The sequence below is a fragment of the Oryctolagus cuniculus genome (genome assembly GCF_964237555.1).
Source record: "Oryctolagus cuniculus chromosome 16 unlocalized genomic scaffold, mOryCun1.1 SUPER_16_unloc_1, whole genome shotgun sequence".
Classification (NCBI taxonomy): Eukaryota; Metazoa; Chordata; class Mammalia; order Lagomorpha; family Leporidae; genus Oryctolagus; species Oryctolagus cuniculus.
In genome coordinates, this window is record NW_027208201.1 from 3,201,053 (window position 1) to 3,221,031 (window position 19,979).

Here is a 19,979-nt window from a genome sequence, read left to right on the forward strand (position 1 = left end):
CATGGTGGCATCTGATGATCTGGACACTTCATACACTGGTCCATATGTAGTGAGAAAAGTACAATAACATCATCCCAAGTTCAGTTATTTCTGATTCACAAGGTTCTTCTGGAATACCCAACTGTGCTATTTTAGGAATATTCTGATTTGATGTTGAAGACAGCATATAAATGACATTTAGGAAATTATTGGCTGTTATTCATTCCCAACTTCCTCATGTTAGCCGCAGTTATTACTACACCTCCCTAAGTACTTACATACTGATGGATACATTCTCTTGTTCTCATAACAAAGCTCGTTCCTTCTTAACCTTTCTTACCAAGCACACATTTCTATACTTGTGATGTTTCCATCTCCAGTTTCCTGGATTTACATTTTTTTAACTTTTTTTAATGAATATAAATTTCCAAAGTATGACTTATGGATTACAATGGCTTCTCCCCCATACCGTCCCTCCCACCCACAATCCTCCCCTTTCCCACTCCCTCTCCCCTTCCATTCACACCAAGATTCATTTTTGATTATCTTAATATACAGAAGATCAGCTTAGTATACATTAAGTAAGGATTTCAACAGTTTGCTCCCACACAGAAACATAAATTGAAAAATAATAGATGAAAGTGAGAGTGACTATGAAAGAGACACTATGAAAAAAGTGACTGTATTCTGCATGCTCACCAGTCCAATGAGATTATCCAAGTTTGGATGCACATCACATAAGAGTTGCAATCTGAGTCACATTGGAGTTGCTCTCCAAGTAATGGCACCAAAAATATTATGGGAAATGGTGGCACAAAAATTATTGTTACCTTGGTTCTTTGCCTCACATGGAAGAAGAATTTCCAAGCGGACAGCAAAGAAATTTAAAAGTATTTATTAGAAACAAGGACCTTCAGCCAGAGTGGCATGGAGGGGGGCTTCCAAGAGAGGAAAACTGCGAAAACCCACATTCATTTGGGTGAACTTCTCAGGTGCACGAAAGCTGTAAAATGGAGATTTTCTTTGTTCATAGGTATGATTAAAGAGGAAGTACTCAGAGATTGGAGTAGCCATATTTGTGGTGCTTGAAGTAGAGAAGAGGAAATGGAAAAGGAGAAAGGGACTTTCCTGGATGACTGTGTCAGAAGAGTTGGGATCTACAAAGCTCTCAAACCATGGGAGATTGTCAGGAAAATTAGAATATTCTAGTCTTCCACCACTTTCAATCATTGTTGACAAATTTCAGGGTTGAGATTGTATTTTATGGCTGTCCTCTTATGTTGAGTGCTATTTTTTCTCTCCCTGTAGCTGACCTTTTGCTCTTTTGAGCCTGCGTGACCATGGTCATGTTTCATTCTCTCTTGCAGATGGCATTGAAGAACACATCTCAGACCCTTGCATGGTCACCTAGATGCTTCATTTCAGCTCACCCCATGTGGGACTGAACATTTCTGATCACCTGAAAGGTATTCAATTTATGTCAGGTTTGAGAGTTATAGATAAACAGGAATAGCATCTGTGAAGTGGTGTGGGATTGATCTCAGTCACTGAGAAAACTCATTAAGCAATGGCCTGGCCATATCAAATACTGCTCAGATCATCATCAGCAAACATGGTTATTCTTTTCTTTGCCAACAAATCTCTAATAGATATTAGCTTTCAAACATAAGAACACTTAATGACATGGAAAATCTGGGTCCCCATCTCCCAGTAGGATTTTACAACCAGTGAGACACATTTCCCGCTCCACTCATTCACTGGTTTTGAAAACTTGATAGCTAACCCTTCCAGATATCCTGCATATGCTTACCTCACTAGATTCTGGCTGATGTCTTTTCATTGCTCAGTTTTTGGGGGCATCCTGCAGTATCTTGCATTACTGTCCACTGAATGCCTCCTTGGAATGGATGCTTCAGCATGATTTTGACATGACCATGAGTGATGGGGTCTACAGAATAGACAATGCTGTGTATGTTTCTGCCCACACCATACCTGAGATGCTTCTATAAGAGTTAGACCTGCAGCCAATGTGCATTGGGGCAAAGGTGGCATTTTCAGCCTGGCAGGTTTCCATTTCATGAGAGGTATCCTTGAACTTTTAAAAATTTTTACTTTTTTACTTTTTTTCTTTTTTTCTGTTATTTATCTTTTTTGTTTAAGGCATACAAATTTCTTGCAAAAACTATTATTGTGGCTGACGCTGTGGCATAACTGGTAAAGCCACTGCCTCTAGTGCCAGCCTCCCATATGTACCAGTTCCAGTACTGGCTGCTCCATTTCTGATCCAGCTCTACCATGATCTTAGAAAGCAGTGGAACCTGGCTGAAGTGCTTGGTCCCCTGTACCTGGCTGGTAAATCCAGAAGAAGCTTTGGCTCCCCGCTTTGAATTGGCTCAGCTCCAGCCATTGTGGCCATTTGGAGAGTGACCTGGGGGATGGAAAACTCTCTCTCTCTCTCTCTCTCTCTCTCTCTCTCATTTTCTCTCTTTTTCTCTCTGTCTCACTCACATTCACCCTCTCCCTCTGCCTTTCAAATGAAATCCTTGAAAACAAAAACTGTTATAGCCAATGGAACAGATGTGAGGTGGTCACTCTAAGTTTACTGATGATTAGCACGTTTGATAAGGCCTTTTGCTCATTTATCTCTGCAGAATGTCTGTTCAATTGCTATACCCATTGTTGATGATATTATTATTGTTCCTTCTGCTTTTTAAAATATAAGTTGTAAACATGTTTCTGAAAGAATGTGTGGCTATATTCTCCCAATTTCTATCAGGTGTTTGACTCTTGAAAGCTCTCCCTCCAGTTATGCAAACATGGCCCAGGCCACTGAGTGCAGTCTGATCTCCCCACCTTCCCCAAGCTGTTGCTTTCTCTGGCTCTGGGCTCCTGGGATTATGTGTGTCCTTGATTGTACTGAACATCTGGACCTTCCACACTGATCCACAACATTCGTCTTCCTTCCATAGAATTCCAACTGCACTTTTCTCTCTAACTCTCCCCTGAGAATGTATTTCTTCCACTTTTACTTTTTCTACTCCTAAACTAGAAGAGTATGCCCTTCCCTCTCAGCCATCTTGGACTCCCCCAGTAATCAACAGTATTAATCCTAGGTAAGATGAATAATGGTGCAGGGTCTTAGTCCACCCAAACAAGGATGAACTGGGAACAAGGAAAGGTAAGTGCACCACTTGCCCGTTTCCCAGCCTTATGATCCCAGAGACAATCGGATGCAGCGGGGAGCCAAGTCAAGCAAAAACTCATTTATTGTGCACATAACAAACCCTTTTAAAGCACAAAACTGCAGAGTCATTGGGGCAGGGCATAAGAACTAACCAATCACTTAAAGGTCATTTTTTTTTTTTTTTGACAGGCAGAGTGGACAGTGAGAGAGACAGAGAGAAAGGTCTTCCTTTGCCGTTGGTTCACCCTCCAATGGCCGCCGCGGCCGGCGCGCTGCGGCCGGCGCACCGCACCGATCCGATGGCAGGAGCCAGGAGCCAGGTGCTTTTCCTGGTCTCCCATGGGGTGCAGGGCCCAAGCACCTGGGCCATCCTCCACTGCACTCCCGGGCCACAGCAGAGGGCTGGCCTGGAAGAGGGGCAACCGGGACAGAATCCGGCGCCCCGACCGGGACTAGAACCCGGTGTGCCGGCGCCGCTAGGCGGAGGATTAGCCTAGTGAGCCGCGGCGCCGGCCCAAAGGTCATTTTATGGGGTGATTTTTACAGGACTAGCCATATGTCTGTACACTCATCATCAATTGTTGTCACTTCTCCTGATGTTGTGTGGCCAATTAGCTTTGGTGGTAAACAACTTTGGGTTCCACCCACCTTACTTCCTTTGGGTGTCATCTTTGAATTGAACCACTTATCTAATTTCCTTACAAAATGGTAGAAACAGATTCTTGGTAGATTACCATATGTGGCAAAATTAGCAAGGTACTATGTATTGTTATACTCAGAGGAGTTGCATCAGATGAAGTATGGCTGGAAAATGCATGATGTGGGGATTCTTGGGTGGGACATAATGAAGAGCAGTTAACAAAAATGCACCATTGTAGGCTTTACATACCAGCATAACTAATTTGGAGCTACTGAGAATTGACACAGTGAGTGCTATGTGCTAGAGCACTTCTGTGTTGTGGATTTGCTTTATTTCTTTTTCTGCTTGCTATGACATTATTCTTGCAGTGGGCTTATAGTCATTTCTACTTTTGATTTGAAGTGTGTTGAGCCTGAGAAGATAGTTCAGGATAAAGTCCATTGGAGACAGTGTTCCCGATGCAGATTGAGTGTAAGTTCATGTGGGTGTTCCCTATACACACAGAGAACTCTGTACTTACCAACTCAAATGTCCACTTGCTTTCATTTTTGTAAATTGCTGTATAGTGAGCTAAATGTTATTAGACTTCAAAAGAAATTACAAAAAGTCTCAAATAGAAAAATATTATTAACTTTTAAGGTAGTGTTGCTAAAGTTAAAGTTAGACAGAAATGTATAATCTCAGATTTTTATACTTTTATGCAATTAGCGTATATATTTCCGTGTAAGACTGAAATTCTGCATTTGAAGCATTCATCCCAAGCTATAAAAAATATCAAATTCAGCATTAAGAATGCAGAAGATAGGGCTGTGCTGTGAGTCACTAGGCTAAGCCTCCACCTGCAGCCCTGGCACTCCAGGCTCTAGTCCCAGTTGGGGCACCGGTTCTGTCAGGGTTGCTCCTCTTCCAGTCCAACTCTCTGCTGTGGCCTGGGAAGGCAGTGGAGGATGGCCCACGTGCTTGGGTGCTTGCACCCACATGGGAGACCAGGAGGAAACACCTGGCTCCTAGCTTCGGATCCACACAGCACACTGACCGTAACGGCCATTTGTGGAGTGAACCAATGGAAGGAAGTCCTTTCTCTCTGTCACTTTCTTTCACTGTCTTACTCTGCCATTCCAAAAAAAAAAAAAAGAATGCAAAAGATAAAAAGTGATGAATATGAGGGAAATAGTTAAGCAAAAAAATAATGAATATATATTGATGAAATTTGTGCATGTTTGGTTCATAACACACATTGTCCATGAATATTCTGAAGTCTACATTCTGGCTGGTATTTTCAGATTTATAGCAAAAAGTGAGAAGTACTCAAAAAGTCCTGAGTTCTCATGAGTGCATCAACCAAGGTTGTAAGTGCAAAAACAGATCAGCATGGGATTACCATGGTTAACAGCACCGTGGAAGGGTTTCATGCTTTACAAATAAAGATGAAGTGATTTGACATCCTGAATGGGAACTTCTGAATTCAGGGTGATTACTGGTCCCACAGTGATTGAAAATCACATGTTCTAGTGGGTATCTCTATAAACAGGATTGGTTTGGGGTCTGCGTGGCATCAAGAAAATGTGTGGTTGCCTGTTGCTATTTAGGTCTTTGAATTCTTTGACACTAGAGATTTCTGGTCTGAAACCCAACTGAGAACCTCACTTGATGCCTCCCTTCATGCCCTCTGATGCAGTCCCAGTACATAATTGCCAAAAGTTCATGGAGTGGTTTATTGACAAAGCCCTTGGACCAAATATAACTAACAGGTGTTATGCCCTTGAGTCTTTGTATCCATGGACTTGGAGGAACTCCTGGCACCTGGGTGAAGAGGATGATTCACAAACATGTTTTTCTTCTTGTGTTTTCCACCAGGACAGAAGGCCTGAGCTTCAGAGCCTCAGGGCAGGAAGGGTTTCAGGTTCCCCCATGGATGAGTGGACAGCTGGTGGAAAGAGGTCAGATGGAGCAGTGTTAAAGTGGCTTGTTTCAAGCAATCACACACACCCAGACACACACACACACACACACACACACACACATGCATGCTATATATATATGCACCTGCATAACCCCGCATGTTCCACTGCAATTGTGTCCTAGGGATTTTCACAGACTTCAAAGATGTTTCCTTTGATTTTTCTGTTGTTCTTTCTGCAGCTGTATTGCCTTGTGACATGTCGTGATGATCGTTACTGCTTTTACCACATGAAACAGAGTTTTACAAGGATGGAGATGTTGAGATTGGTGCCTTTTTCCCCATTTACAGATACTTCATTGATAGAATCATGAATAATTCAAAAAATAATATAACATTCAGAGGGTAAGTTCTCTTTGTCATAATCATTTCCCTTGATTTGCATAACAGCTCTTTGTTATTTGGTCTGCTAATGATTGATAAATGCATTCTGTGTCCCTGCCCTGTCCATCCTCTGTCCCTCCTAAAAATTGCTGATAGTTAGTGTGGGGTCAAGAGAAAGACATTTCTTCTTGCCTGGCATCTTTAATGGTTCAGGAAATGTTACCTCATAGGAGGAAGGAGAGTCTGGTTGCTATCTTTTTGTCATTCCCTATCCATGTTCATCAGCTCAGGGGCCTATTGTGCCTCAGTAGCAGATTGTTAGAGGACCCATGCATTGAAATGAACAAATCTGAGTTAGATGAGCTCTTCCACATGTGCTCACAATGTTTTCTAATATGTGCTAGATTTGGGATCATAAGAACACCTCATTTCTTCTACAGTCATAAAGGAGAAAAGAAATTCAAGAAAGTAAGTTTTTTATTAGATAAAAGAAATCTCAGGGCAACACCTTTGCACAAATAAAATAATAATTAAATTTTAACAATGAATATACCCATAAAAATTTTAATGGTTGTAATCAACAACATTGATGATGTGTCCATGATTCTATCATTTTCTCAGCAAAATACCTTTCAGATGGGGTTTTATCTGCTTCTGCTCCTCTTTCAGATACTTTCTTTTTGTAGCTAAATATAAATGTGTTATACATATACACATATATATATTTAAATTTCATTCCAACACAATATACTGTCTTTTAGGATAGCGTGATACAACTAATTAAGTGTTTTAGGCATTTGTCCAAAGATCTCTCCTGAAAATATCTAATGGATACTAGCTTGTTATAATGATATTATTCACTTCACATTGATATTTATAAATTCACCTAATATTATATGTGCACATGATATCTCATTTATAAATATTTATCCAATATTAGCAGCAGTATTCTCCATGTTTTTGCATACAGCACACCATTTAAATGTTCTCTGAAATGATAGAGACCATGAGGTAGTGAATTTCCAGTAGCAGGAAAAGATGCTATGAATAGAGCCCAGGTTCCTCCAAGATGTATGCCATGCAAATGGGAGATCAAAATTAAATCTTAGCAAACCCAGTAGAAAGTACCTGTATTGGTGATACTTGGGAAAAAAAGCAATACTGAACTATCAATAGACACTATACCCTGCAATGTTAGATTCATAAACTTTAGAACATAAAATAACTACTTATAAACTGTTCTTAGAGACAAGAAACAGAGCACTAAACAGACCAAAAGGGAAACTCTCAAAAAGCCCAGTGTGTCAAAGAGTGTTCTAGATATTTTGGTGCTGGCAGGAGCTGGTGAACAAAATGAGAGGATGGGGAATTGATGGAAGTGTAGAAGAATGAGGAGAGGAGCAGAGATATATGAAATACAAAACTGAACATTATTTGATTCATTTAGCAAGGTCTTTCATTTTCCCTCATTCTACATACAAAGTATGAATGAAATATTTGATAACACATATTTATAGGAACTGTATATATCAAACTATATATATATATATATATATATATAAAGCAACTGTATACATGATTATAGAACACCTGTATATAAATAGAGAGAATATGTGTATAATATACATACATACATATTATGTTTCACCATGAACCAAGAAATAAAAAAAACTGTCACTTCCTCTGGAGCACAGAATGACCCTTAGCAAGCATTGTACGTGACCTAGTCTATTCATCAAGACTCAACACAAAGGACATCTGAAATAAATACAAAGGGCTCCACATTTACATTTTTTGTGACATGTCAGATCCCAGAAAGGAGAAATGCATCATGCTCATTGAATGGAAGGCTATTTATGTTGAATTCTGTAGGAAAAATTGAGTGAAGAAGGTCTGTTTGAAGTAAACGCTGATACCACTGGTCATGATTTACTTTAACATATGCTTAGTGTTCTAAATAAATCCATAACTGTCTTAGTTGTAAAGTGTCACAGGTCTCACAGCCCAGTGTTTCAAGTCCACCTACTGAGTGTTTCAGGCTTCTCTAAAGTGCTCCTACTTTTTCACTGCTTTCCATCTTTCAAGCTCTGAATCTGATTTCATTTTCCTGGCTTGAGATGGTGGTTGATGGCTAAATTTGATGGGGAAGTGATTTTTCAGGATGAATTCCAGATTTCCATCTGTGATTCAGTGCTCTGACATCACCCTTCTTACTGATCACATAGCCTTCAGTTGAGTTACTCTCCTTGCCCATGACAACCTGCAGCCTTATGGTCATATGACTCCTGTTTTAAGAAGTGTTTAATGATTTGATAAGATGAAGAATCATTGCAGTTTGTGCTTATAGGAAACATTTATAGTAGCAATACTCAAGATGATGTGCTTTTCCTTATCATGCTTTCTTTGACAACTGCAATGTTCTTCCTAGGTGACCATGAACTTTAGGGAAGGCATTCCAGAGCCTATTTATTATTTAGGTTAGATATCAAATAAAAAACGTAAAAGAGGTAGGTGTTGCCAGAGATGATTTAAATCCAAATGCATGGTCAGCCATGTGAAAACATGCCCAAGATAATGGTGTAAAAGCAGATCTTATATTTCAGAATAATTTAATCTGGGAGACCAGGATCTAGGGAGTAGCAGCTTTGGTTCTGGGGTGGACATGTGTCCTGCAAATATGGCAGTCTTCACACTCTCTCCTTAGCAAATGTACAGAGAAGGATTAGAACATATGAATTTTTGGCCATGGCCATCCATTGCAGTAATTACAGTAGAAGTGATGATAATCTGGATTGGAGGCTTTTCCCTTAAAGATCTTTGTGCATTTCATGCAAGTTTCAGTCCAAAAACTACCTGTATGCTCTGGCCTTGGTTTTGGCTATTGAGGAGATCAACAAGAATCCACATCTTTTACCCAATATGACATTGGGATTTGATCTCTATAATGTCATGTGCAGTGACATGATGGTGATGTAGAATCCCTTCATCTGGCTTGCGGGACTGGAAAAGGACATTCCCAATTACACGTGTAGGAAACAGAGCAAGTCTGTAGCTGTAATATCAGGAACAAGCATTGCTATCCAAATGGGGACACTGCTAGAACTCTACAGAATTCCACAGGTGAGTGTGCAAGGGAAATAGAAGGAAAAAGATCAATTTAGGTCCCTTATTCTACCCAAAAATTTAAGCAACAGTGACCTTATATATTTGCCACAGGGGGTGATCTAAAGAGAAGGCATGCAGAGGATTGGTGGATTAGTGACATTTATTCTGAAGCAGAGATGTGGATGAGTTAAAATGAGAAGTGGTTATGTCAACTTGTGAGGCTAATGACTCATGAACTAGGAAGATCTCATGTAGTGGGAGATAAGAAAAATGAAATATTCTAAAATCTTCTGACACTTCCATCGTTTCCTTAATTTCTTCAGGAATAAGATTGTACACATTGTACACTATAGCAATAACCTTACACAGATTTCTTGCATTTTCCCTTAGCTGACTCTTGGGTCTTTTGAACCTCCTCTGAGTGACAGTGGTCAGTTTCCTTCCCTCTATCAGATGGCCCCCAAAGACACTTCCCTGGCCCGTGGCATGGTCTCCCTGATGCTTCATTTCAGCTGGACCTGGGTGGGTTTGGCCATATCAGACCTCCCAAAAGGTATTCAGTTTATGTCCAATTTGAAAGTTGAGATGCAGAAGAATGGCATCTGTGTAGACTTTGTGGAACTGATCCCAGCCACTGAGAAGTCACATTCTTCAGTCCGCTGGCCGTATCACAATCAGATCATAAAATCATCAGCAAATGTGGTGATTCTTTTCTGTGACACTGATTCCCTCATTGGCATCAGCTTTCCAACATGGGAACGTGTAATGACAGGGAAAGTCTGGGTCACCACCTCACAATGGGATTTTGCCAGTTCTGAGGGACATTGCCTGCTCCACTCATTCCATGGGACTCTCATTTTTTCACACCACCATAGTGAGATTTTTGGTTTCCAAAAATTTCTTTGGACAGCTAACCCTTCCAAATACCCGAAGACTTTTACCTTTCTACATTCTGGTCATTGGCTTTTGATTGCTCAGTGTCTGATGTATCCCGCAACACCTTGCAGAAGTGTCCACTGAATGCCTCCTTGGAATCATTGCCTCTGAATCATTTTGATATGACCATGAGTGATGGGAGTTACAACATATACAATGCTGTGTATGCTGTGGCCCACAGCATACATGAGATGCTTCTACAAGAGTTAGAAATGCAGCCAGGAAACAATGGGGCAAAGGTGGCATTTTCTTCCTGGCAGGTAATTTGGTTTCTATTGCATGACATGTACTCCTGGAGTGATCCACTTAAGAACTTCTGTAGGTGTTCAAACCAAGTAACTTGCGATCCTTTCTCCAAAACACCAGAAATCATGCAGTTGTTTCAGTTTCTAAGATATAAATCTTCCCCCTTCATTTAGTTTGCCATCAGCAACAAGGTTCCATTGACTACTGGGATGTAATTGTGAATAAGGATCAGTATGTGTGTTAAAAAGAATGCAAGAGTCTCTCCATTTAATGTTTATATGTGAAATATGTAGATGTTGTCTCTGTTTTCAAACTCAGCAGTAGGAGAATTCCTCTTTCAGTGTCAGATAGTGCTCAGTAGTTTCTGGATCCTGGAGATCATGATCTCATGTAATTTTCACACATTTGTATGTGGGTAACTTCATTTTGCTGTTTGTTGCCATACGTACATGGAGAAAATAATAGAGTGTGTGTAGCTTTTGTTTGAATCTCACACCTATTGATTTTTGGTTGTCCTTGTTTTTCAATGAAAATGACTGAAATCCAAGTTACTGTGATATAGTTCTCTATCAGGTTTCCTTTGTTTGGCTTCATTGGGTTGCTACAATAATTCTCCTATGTGTAGTTGTGATTACAAAGATGCTTTCTCTAACTTGAGTTTGTTGTACAAATTCTTAGGCAGTCTATGAGAGGATGACACATTTCTTTTAGCTGCACCTGTTTCTCAAGCACCTCCAATTTGCCAATCCTGCTGGTGACATGGTGAATTTGAATCAAAAGAGAAAATTGGATGCTGAGTATGATATTCTCAACTTGTGGAACTTTCCAAAAGGTATTGGATGTAAAGTGAAAATAGGACAGTTTTCTCCACATGAGCAACTGTTGTCTCTCTCTGAGGATGTAATAGAGTGGGCCACAGGAATTACAGAGGTAAGTGGTTCCTAACTTAAAGTTCACACTACACATTGTTACCCACAATTGGTTTGGCATTTTGTGTCACATGGTTTCATAAAAAGACCTTTACAGACATTAATCCACTCCCCTTCCCAACTATGTATGTTTCTTTTGTTCATGGTGTCTGAGGAAGGATAATAAACACATTTGTTCATCCACTTGTTTGAGTCTATTTCATGGCACAGAGTCAATATGGCATGCAATCAGTGTATTAGAAACAGGTACTTACAATTTAAGTGCATAAATTGTCCAGGACTAAATACCCTAATTTGAGCTTAGGTAACAGTCCCAACTGTGACCCATATTCATCTGATTTTTCTCAGATGCCACGCTCAGTCTGCAGTGAGAGTTGTAGCCCTGGATTCAGGAAAACCCATTTGGAGGTAAAGCCTACCTGTTGTTGTGCACACCTTGTTCAGAGAATGAGATTTCCAACCAAACAGGTAAATCAGTGCCTGTTTCATGGTGAAGTTAACACCTGTCTCATAAATCTTCATCTTTGACAAAATAACAAAAGGAAGTGGTATGTGACTAATGAGAAAATTCTTCCTACCTTTAGGTAGTAATTAATCCTTTTCATCCATAATAGTTTCCAGAAGTATATAGTTCTCTTTCTCTGTCATGTCTTTTTATGAATTAGAACTTAATGTAAAGTAGCCTTCATAAAAGGGTTCTGGAAGGATTCCCTCCTTTTTGATTGTTTTGAATAGTTTGAAAAGAATTGGGATTTGTTCTTCTTTAAATGCCTGGTAGAATTCATCAGTGAAGCCACCGGGACATGGGATTTTCTTTTTTGGGAGTGTCTTTATTACTGATTCCATCTCTGTCTTGGTTATTTGTCTGTTTAGGTGTTCTATTTCCTCATGATTCAATTTATGTAGGTTTTATGCATCCAGGAATCTATCCATTTCTTCTAGGATTCCTGATTTGTGGGCATACAGTTCTTTGTAGTAATTCTTGATGACTTTTTTTCTCAGTGGTGTCTCTCGTTACATTGCCTTTTTCATCTCTGACTTGCTGATTTGGTTCTTGTCAGTGTTTTTTAAAGAGGCTCCATTATGCTTAAATTGGTGCACACAATATAATTCAGTTTATTAGTCCATGAAATACTAGTGATAGTAATTAGCATTACTGCATAAAAATAAATCAACAGAGATCTGTGATTTGTAAACAAGGAGCTAAAATAACCCATGGAATGCAAAAAAGAACACTTTTAAACCCTAAAGGTTATTTTCAGATTGCTTAAGAATTATGAAAATTTTGAGTGAAGGTTGGAAACAAAGTTGAGGTAAGAATGTTTACTACAACGTGTGCTAGAAATTACCCAGGAGGCACTGCTCTGTGCATATTATTTTCTTAAAAGATTTCTTAGTTTATTTGAAAGCCAGGGTTAAAAAGAAGCAGAGAAAGAGAGAGTGGGATCTCCATATACTGGTTCACTCCCCAGATGGCCACAATGCCTGGAGCTCTGAAATCCAAAGCCAGGAGCCAAGAGCTCTTTCAGGTCTCCCATGCAGGTGCAAGGGCCCAAGTGCTTGGGTCCTTTTCCACTGTTTTCCCAGGCCATAGCTGAGAGCTAGATTGGAAGAGGAGCAGCAGTTACTAGAATTGGCACCCATTGTTTATGCTGAGGCCACAGAGAGTGGATTAACCTACTGTGCCACAACTCTGGCCATTGCTCCATTTCTGATCTACCTCTCTGCTGATGGCCTGGAAAACCAGTGGAGGAGAAGCCAAGAGCTTGAGCCCCTGTACCCAACTGGGAGATCAGGAAGAAGCCGCTGGCTCCTGGCCATAGATCAGCTCATCTCTGGCTGTTGTGGCCATGTAGGCTGTGAACCAGCAGATGGAAGAGTTCCCACTTTCTCCATGTCATTCTTCCTCAATCTGTAACATGGCAATCCAAACAAATTAAATCAATCAAACAATAAATATATCTTTCATTACAAATTTTGTGAACTGTGGGTTGTTATTAGGCCATGAATATAGGAAATGAATTGCATCATTAAAGTAATGGTTGAGGGAGGGTGCTTGCTCTTGTTCAAAGCGAGAATGCAGCAGGAATGTGCCATGTAGAAAGGCAGATTAGCCCTCAAGACACATGGATTCCTCTGGATCATCACTTCCCAATCTAAAGAAACCATGGACAATGAATTCATGATGTTACAAATGACACAGATTAAGGTATTGCTTAAAGCATCATGAATATGTTCAGAGCACAAACCTTAAGGCTTCATTAGGAGAAAAAGGCAATGTACCCAACAGTATGTAAGATAAAATAGGGAGATGAAGTAATAGCAATCTGGCTAATATGGGAAAGATGGGCATAATTAATTGCAAGTGATTTATGTTTTCTCTCTTCAAAAACAATAAAGAGATGTTGCTTAAATCTACTCGGCTATTTAGAAGGTCCTTGTGAATCAGAAATAACTGAACTTGGGATGATGTTATTGTACATTTCTCACCAGATACAGACCAGTGTGTGAAGTGTCCAGATCATCAGTATGCCAACACAGAGCGAGACCAGTGCTTCCACAAAAAGGTGACTTTTCTGTCTTTTGAAGAGCCCCTGGGGATGACCCTCGTCTGCACAGCTCTGTGCTTCTCTGTCCTCACCGCTGCGGTTCTTGGGGTCTTTTTGAAGCACCAAGACACTCCCATAGTCAAGGCCAACAATCATAGTCTCAGCTACATCCTGCTCTTCACCCTCATCTTCTGCTTCCTCTGCTCCTTACTGTTTATTGGACATCCCAACACAACCACCTGTGTCCTCCAGCAGACCACATTTGGAATGGTGTTCACTGTGGCTGTTTCCACTGTCCTGGCCAAAACTATCACTGTGCTTCTGGCCTTCAAGGTCACTGCCCCAGGGAGAAGGATGAGACACTGGCTGCTATCAGGGGTACCTAACTCCATTATACCCATCTGCTCCCTGATCCAACTGGCTCTCTGTGCCATCTGGCTTGGGACTTCTCCTCCCTTTATTGACACAGATGCTCACTCTGAGCATGGCCACATCATCCTGGTGTGCAACAAGGGCTCAGTCACTGCCTTCTACTGTGTCCTTGGCTACCTGGGTTCCTTGGCTCTGGGGAGCTGCACTGTGGCTTTCCTAGCCAGGAATCTGCCTGACAAGTTCAATGAAGCCAAGTTCTTGACGTTCAGCATGCTGGTGTTCTGCAGTGTCTGGGTGACCTTCCTGCCTGTCTACCACAGCACCAAGGGGAAGGTCATGGTGGCTGTGGAGGTCTTCTCCATCTTGTGCTCCAGTGCAGGGCTCCTGGGCTGCATCTTTGTCCCCAAGTGCTACATTATTCTCCTAAGACCTGAGAAGAATGCTTTGAAAGGATTAATGGATAGAATAGTTCCCAAGGAAACAGATATTCTGAAGAGTAGCTCTTAAGGCTTTTTTAGTTTTCAATGGTTAGAAACTAAAATTTATAAAACTGATCTTGCACTCTGTTGTTAAAAAATAAGTTGCAGAATATACCCCCTTATGAACAATTCATATTTTCCTTAAAATGTTTTTGTTGAGGGACCAATTCACAGAAAAGAAAGGGAGAGTTTTAACAACCTTCCATCTGGTGATAGACTGTAAAGATACCTGCAGTGGCCCAACACTGGTTCATGCCAAAGCAAGATTAATTCAGGTGTGCATTTGAGTGTCAGGGATGACATTTTCCACTGCTTTTTCTGGATTATTAACAGGGAGCTGAATTGCAAGTGGAGCAGCCAGGATATGAACAGGTACCCGCATGGGATGTCGGGATTATGGGTTGTAGTTATATCCACTACACCCCTCACTGCTGCCAGTCCTCCTCTCTTCTTAAAAATAATACTGAGTACAAATTTCTTAGGCTGGGTTTTATGATCACAAACACAATCCCATCTCAGATAAAGGCTCTCCTTGAAACTTTTCATTTCTGTTTGTTCATTGTCAGCTGGTTGGCATTGTAATATTCATATTTAATAAAATGAGTTACATGTTCATTTGCTGTTTTTGTTTATTACAGTCTACATTAAAGTCAGCTTTATAAGAGAGTTTGAATATTTTCAGTGCAACCATTATACATGTGAAATCATTTTAATCTGTATAATGAATTGTCCAGAAACTCCTTAATTATATATCCTTTCATATAGACTTGAAAGGATATGATCATCACACACCAGGTTTTCATATGTGGATGTGTTTCTTCAAGCTTCTTTTCCATCTGTTTATTCCTGTTTATTATTTATTTTGGCTTTAGATATACTTTTGCCAATACCAAACATGAAAAAGCATTTTTTACATACCGAGCAGAAAATAATTCAACAAAGTAACAGCTTTAAACTGAAGTAATGTCATTTGGACATTTCGCTCTGTTGTGTGACCATCCTCTATGTCATATTTTAAAATATTTTAATCACTACAAATCAAATTTCTTATCAGCTAATGGTTTTACTCTCAGTCCCTTCCCTTGCCATTCACACAACCACCAATCTGTATCTGTTTCCATGGATTTTATGGTCCTGATTGTTTTCTACAAAATAATGATCAGACTCCTTGGATTTAGGTGACCTTTAGTTTTGCATGGTGTATTCAATGGCCATCTACATTATTGCAGATATCTATATTTTTTCATGACGAACTGATAATTCCTTGTAGTTAGTCATTGAATTTTTTTTTCCAGTTAACCATACACTGACTTGCGTGTTGTGGAGACAAACTCTGATGTACAAGAGCATTTTGTGTATTTTTTAATTTTTGAATGTACTATTAGGTGTGAAATGTTTTGGCCGTAATTAATTTTATGTCAGATTTGCTAAGGAGGTGACATATCAAATGTGTTGTAACTTTCTCACTATCATGGTTTGAAGGTTCCAAATTCCCTATGTCATCTCCATCATTTGAAAAGTTTTGAAATTTTTTGTAGCCATGGAGTGGATGTGAGGTGCAGGCTCCTACTGGTGTAGAATGGTTTGTCGATGCTTATTTCAGATTAGCATCCTTTGTAATGCCCTCTGGTCATATATGTATCTGTGCAGAAATATCCATCATGTCCTATTCCCATTGTTCATGAATTACTTATATTTTGTTGTTACTTCTGCATTTTAAAAAATATATTTTATTGTTTGCAAGTTACTCAATATGTTTATATTTCAAATTTTAGTTGAGGTATACATATCTCATGAATTACTTATATACAAATGTAGGACCATAGTGATGTTTCCCACCTAACACTCCCTCCTGTCCGAAATCTCACACTTCTTCCTCCTCCCTCTCCTATTCCCACAGAGTGGACAGTGAGAGAGAGAGACAGAGAGAAAGCTCTTCCTTTGCCGTTGATTCACCAATTAATGGCTGCTGCAGCTGGCGCACTGGGGCCGGTGTGCTGGGGCTGGCATACCACGCTGATCCGAAGCCAGGAGCCAGGTGCTTCTCCTGGTCTCCCATGTGAATGCAGGACCCAAGGACTTAGGCCATCCTCCACTGCACTCCCTGGCCACAGCAGAGAGCTGGACTGGAACAGGAGCAACTGGGACTGAATCCAGCGCCCCAACTGGGACTAGAACCTGGGGTGCTGGAACCACAGGTGGAGGATTAGCCTATTGAGCTGCAGTGCTGACTTCTAGTTTACTTTATACTCATTTGATTAAACCTACCATATGTAAAGTGTCCTATAAATGCTATGAATAAACCAACACAATTCCACAATAATGGATACAAAGGCTATAAAAAAAAAACATGGGATCACAAATTATCAATTTCACTCCAATACATTACATTTTAGGCACTTGTTATGAAAGATAAGAGAACACATATGGTATGTGTCATTTTTTATACTGGCTGTTTTCTCTAAATATCATGTTTTCCAGTTTCATCAATGTTGTTGCAAAAGACAGGATTTCTTTTTTTTTTTTTACTGCTGATTAATATTCTTAGAGTAAACATACCATGGTTTTTTTGTCCAGTCATCAGTTGGTGGATAACTGGGTTGATTCCATATCTTAGCTATTTTGAATTGAGCTGCAATGAACATGGGGGTACCAAGGATGTTTTTTCATGCTGATTTCATTTGGTTTGTGTAAATTCCTAGGAGTCAGTTTGCTGGATCATATGGAAGATCTATATTCAGCCCTTATGGTCGATAATATCTTCCACAATGACTGCATCCATTTACATTCCCATCACCTGTGGATTAGGGTACTTTTTCCCCAAAATCCTCCCCAGCATAGGTTGTTTGTTGATTTCTCTCTGGGAGCCATTCTTATGGGTAAGGTGAAACCTCATTCTGGTTTCGATTTCATTTCCCTGATGGCTAGTGATCCTGAGCATTATTTCAAGTTCCTTTGGCCATTTCAGTTTCTGTTTTTTTGAAAAATCATGTTGAAGTTATTTCCCATTTCTCCCTGGATGTTTAGCTTGTTGTTGTTGAGTTTCTTTCACTCTTACAGGGATGTGGATCAGATGTGGAGCAGCTGGGACTCCAGCCACCAACATGTAGAACACCAGCACTGCAAGTGGAAACTTAACATACACCACAGCGCAGCTCCAGTTTCCATGATTCTTAAAAGATAAGTGAAGAAGTACCAGATCAGACTGATTCCAACATCCTTTTGAGAGCCTTTTCCCTACTTGAGGCATCTTAAATTAAATGTCCCCATCCTCTCAAACACAGTAGTTGGTTCTTTATAGAATTACTTATTTCTCCCCAAACCCTCCAGCAGTGTCTTCAGCTCCAACAATCTGAGAAGCACATGGGTTGGAGATATCATAACTATATATGGTTGTCTCAGAACATAGCAACATTTCCTGAGTCACACTCAGTTGTATAGGATTAGCCATTAGCAGGTGTGTCTTCTAAAATCCAAGTCAGTTGGTATCTGAGTCCTTGTATTTTAAAACAATTGTGTATGTACGTGTGTGTGTAAAGGCATGATCACTGGAACTAAAATTCTATATTTTTGCATGCAAAAACTAACTCCTGAGTTAATGTGTCATTGCTATCTCTGATTAAAATTTCTATCATTCATAGCTAGATCATATGTTTATGTATTATCTGAATAGTATATTCTGTGCTGACTTGCCTTTCATAAGCTGTCTGTTCTATAATAGGCTTCTTTATTTAATTAAAAAGAAGTGCATTGTCATTGATTTTTACATTGAATGCAAAATTTGCCTGTTCTCATTTATAGTTCAATAATATCCTTAAGACAAATAAATCTATGTGTGTATAAAGGATAAAGGAAAACCAACGGCCAATCATTGCTTAGAGGCAACTCCTACCAAAACAGTCTTTCAGGCTTCCTGTACACACTCATGTTTATTTCTGCAAGGCCTCTGGTGTTCCCATGGAGATGCTTTCCATTATACATTGATGTTTCAGTTCACCCAGTCTTGAGTTACAGCTGTCGACTGCTCTTAATGCCCAGGTCTCCCTTTATTTCATTTTTCTTTTTTTAACATTTATTTAATAAATATAAAGTACAACTTTTAGATTATAGTGGCTTTTCCCCCATAACCTCCCCCCCACCCCCTAGCCATCCCATCTCCCACTCCCTCACCCAACATATTCTTCATCAAGATTCATTTTCAATTATCTTTATAGATAGAAGATCAATTTAGTATACCCTAAGTAAAGATTTCAACTCTTTGAACCCACACAGAAACACAAAGTATAAAGTACTGTTTGAGTACTAGTTATACTGTTAATTCACATAGTTCAACACAATAATGACAGAGATCCTGCATGGGGAGTAAGTGCACAATGACTTCTGTTGTTGATTTAACAACTGACACTCTTATTAATGATGTCAGTAATCACTTGAGACTCTTGTCATGAGCTGCCAAGGCTATGGAAGCCTCTTGAGTTTGTCAACTCCTGTCTTATTTAGACAATGCCATAGTCAAAGTGGAAGTTCTCTCCTCTCTTCAGAGAAAGGTACCTCCTTCTATGATGGCCTGTTCTTTCTGCTGGGATCTCACTCACAGAGATTTTTCATTTAGGTCATTTTTTTTGCCACAGTGTCTTGGCTTTCCATGCCAGAAATACTCTCATGTGCTTTTTAGCCAGATCCTCATGACTTAAGGGCTGATTGTGAGGCCAGAGCTCTGTTTAGGACATCTGTCATTCTATGAGTCTGCTGTGTATCCTGCTTTCCATATTGGATTGTTCTCTCCTTTTTAATTCTATCAGTATTAGCAGTCAGGGTCAGTACCACCCTCAGGCACTAGAGGGTGTCAGAAGAAGAGGATGGATTTGGCCTTGCCTGCAGTACTGCAGTGAATGCATATGAGTGGGTTCAAGGTGGTTAAAAGGATCTTTCTTGTGGAACCTGAGGTCAGCTCCTCTGGAGTGACATCGCAGAGATCCACACATCAGCATAATGAATGCCTCCACAATGATCTTCAGGCCAAGTCAGGAGCCTCAGTACTGTGAGCACAGGTTTCTCAAGAGAGAACAGAGTCAGGAACCATGTTCTGTACAGGAATATGGTTCATGAGGCATGGGGAATGAGAAAAGGCCACACCCCACTTTTCTTCTTAGCACCATACACTGAAGATAAGGGGCTTTGTGTGCAGCCCAGAAGGGCCAAAATGCAAAGGAGCAACATGTGTTCGTGCCAGTGATTCTGTTGGCTCCTCACTGCTCTGCAGATTGGTGGTCCTT

At 40.1% G+C, this 19,979-nt stretch overlaps 1 pseudogene; it reads left to right on the forward strand.

Annotated features, from left to right (window-relative positions):
- The first annotated feature begins 1,907 nt into the window (after positions 1-1,907).
- Positions 1,908-14,731, forward strand: LOC138847794 (vomeronasal type-2 receptor 116-like; annotated as a pseudogene).
- Positions 14,732-19,979: the final 5,248 nt, after the last annotated feature.